The 3,214-nt window shown below is 43.9% G+C and overlaps 1 pseudogene; it reads right to left on the bottom strand.

Moving 5' to 3' along the window:
• LOC137708736 (uncharacterized) overlaps positions 1 to 1,699 on the bottom strand; it is an 11,393-nt pseudogene extending 9,694 nt beyond the window's left edge.
• Between the last annotated feature and the right edge of the window lie 1,515 nt (positions 1,700 to 3,214).

Genomic DNA, 3,214 nt, shown 5'->3' with positions numbered 1-3,214 from the left:
GACTGCTCAGTGATTGAGACTGATCTAGGTTTGAACTCTTTTCACTGTTGGAAAGATCTTCGGAAGCCTTTTCTTTGGAAGAATCATTTCCTGATTTGCTAGAGTCCTTTCCGACAGAACCAGAAATATCACTTTCCTGACTGCTCAATGATTGTGACTGGTCTAGATTTGAAATCTTTTCTGATCCCTCTGCGGGAGGATCCTCTGATTCTAGTCCCCCTGGAGGCTTGTTTGCATCCGGTAGTTCGTTAATTGAGCTATCCACCAGATCACCATCCTTTTTCAACAGATCCGACGAACAATTTTCTTTCTGTACACCTTCTGAACTTGAGGTTTCCATGACTTTCTCTCGGAGTCCTTTCCATTATCCACATCCTGCAACCCTGTGTTTTGGACCTCTGACTTTCTCTCGGACTCCTTTCTGGAGTGTATCCTGAAGCTGGCAGCAGTATCATTTTCTTCTGGCATATTGTCTGCGGGACCTGCAGAATATCCATTTAAAGAATCTGAATGGGAAAGATCCAACAGCTTGGAACCACTATTGTTGAACAGTCTGCCTTCCACAAGAGCTAACCTTCTGAAGGGTCTATGGGTAGGTCTACATCTTTAAGAAGAGGGTGACGGCCCTTCAAAAGTCCAAGCTCTACTGCTGTGAGCCACTGCACATACCACATGCATTCTTATCAGAATATCAGAATGCAAACTTAGATTCCATCAAATCTTCAGCATGAGGTGGTTTAATGATACAGTGATAAACAAAATTTCATTAACCTCAAAGAGAAACAAAACCAACGATTACCTCAATTGTTATGTGCTGGCACCACGACAGAGCAGATCCACCACCATCAGTAACAGTAGAGGGCAAATAAGACCACAACAGTAGGTTTGTGAATGGATTTTCTGCTATCAAACTGCGTGGAACTGAGAAGAGGGGCACTGATCCATCATCTTTCTGATAAATTGACAGATTTTACTATCAGTGTATAATAAACAAGTATTCTTGTCAATGTTGAAGAACATAGCATTGAGTTGACAACTACGTATGCACCTGTATAAATAGGACGGGGATCTTCACATTCCCTATCACACCTCTTGTACTTGATATGGAATAAAAATCCTCAATGGCCTCATAACCATAAGATACCATGGAGATTGCTTTGTTGAAATCACGAACAGATTTTGCTGAAAGCGCTTGTTCCACATCAAACCCTTTTGGTTTTCCTTGAAACAGTTCCTACAAAACCAGGCATGCATATAGCATAATTTACTAGCGGTGAGGGATAGTTTTCGCAAAGTAAAGGGTCGAACATAATTAGATAGCAACCACATTAAGAAATAAGTAGAAATTTGTTTCGTAATAGATGGAAAGCCTGAGAGGTAATGAATTTGCACTATCGTAGAAGTTTCAAGCTGATTAACCACCTTGTTAGATCTTAGAATATCTAGGAAACCATCAGTGAGACTCTGATCAATAGCCGTCTGATGAGGGGAGGACCTAGTGGCCTCCTCTAAGTCAAAAGGATTGTCAATGCAGGTGGCAGCTGTAAGCGGTGTGCTCTCCCCAGCTTCTGCCAGGTACTTCGTCAACATGTTAGCACCATAACCCCAGCCAACACCCATCAATGTGGTCCACGGCCTCGCCTTAGTGATGAACTGTATAGCAGTGGAGATATCATCGCTGTCAGCAGCTGAAAATAACCTACATAACATGAAGTAGCTTAAGTAGCCCTACGATCACCACTTTGTGATTCTCCCAAAATCCAAAAACAGAAAAAAAAAAATCCACAAGAAACCCAGGCCACTTCGTTAACTATATATAACAAAGGCAATATTCAATCCAAGATACCAAATTTCCAACCATAAATTTTCAAGTTTTAAACTTTTTGATACAAGTGATATTCTACTTTAAACTAAGCTAAACTATGAGGAGAATCGAACTTGAGTGCATATGGGGGAGCACACGCATTCTATCCAATGTGGCTCTGCCCATGACTGCTCCAAGTTTTGAACTTTAATTCACAAACACATGATCCTAGCCTTCCAAAACATAAAATCCAAAACAAATGCAGACCCACTTCTTAGCTATATATAATAAAGGCATTACTCAATCCAAGATTTCAAATGTCCAAACATAACCCATTATTTCAAGTTTTGAACTACAATTCACAAACACATAATCCTAGTCTCACTGAAATGATTGAGTGAATGAACATACCGCGGCGTGGTGAGAGGCGAACCAGCACAGCCCCTCGGGTTCATAACAATCGGAAAGCAGCCTTGCCGGAGAGCTTCACACACGAACGACCTGACACTCCAATCCAAGCTTCCCATTGCCGTGCCTGGCACGAGAACCAAGGTGGTATCCAAGCCATACTCTTCTCTCAAATCCAAATTGGCTGGCCAATCCAAAGATACTACTCCTCCGTCGTCCGTACTTATACACAGTCTTTGATACTTGAATTTCTTTTCCACTAAACTCCCCGTTTCGCTTCCCAAATCAAATCGGATTCTGCCGCTACTCAGGCGCACGAAGTGCCTGTCCTCCTTCACCAGCTTCTCGTTCAAGTCTTCTAGCAATTCGCTGCATTGAAACGACACCGTCGGACACCGTAGCAGCACGAACCGGTTAAACGGCGTCGGACTGGTGAACATAACCCACTCCCCGATATCCGAGGCGAATTTCCGCTCGACCGAGTTCGGGTTCGAGTTCGAGTTCCGATTGTTGGAGAGGAAGTGAGTGGCGCCGGAGACGAATCCGAGAACCGGAGCGATGAATTCGAGGGAATTGGGGGACGGGAATCGGGAAATGAATTCGTGGAATGGGATTCCGATTCCGAGTTGGCTTCGCGGGACGGGTTTGAGTCTGTGGAGGCGGAAGACGCGGAACTCGTGGATCTGAAAAGCGTGCCTGGGCGAGAAACAGGGAATGAAGGCAGACTGCTGGGTGAGATTCGAGCTCAGATTGCTCATCGTTTTTGGGTTTTCGAAAAAATGAGAGAGAGAGAGAGAGAGAGAGAGAGTTGTGATGGAGAGTGACATAGACGGCCGAGAAGAAGACGGTGGATGGAAAGTAGGTTGGAGGGATCCGACCTGATTGGTCAGAAAAGAAGAAGAGGCGGGAGCGAAAGAAAGGAGCTTCAACGGTCCATATTTTCAAGTAATATTTTAAGAGGAAATAAAATGCACTATAAGGCAATTTCACGAGAGCAACCAA

This window comes from Pyrus communis, chromosome 1, assembly GCF_963583255.1.
Source record: "Pyrus communis chromosome 1, drPyrComm1.1, whole genome shotgun sequence".
NCBI lineage: Eukaryota > Viridiplantae > Streptophyta > Magnoliopsida > Rosales > Rosaceae > Pyrus > Pyrus communis.
The sequence above is the reverse complement of the archived record's forward strand: the minus strand, read 5'-3'. Positions and strand labels throughout refer to the sequence as shown.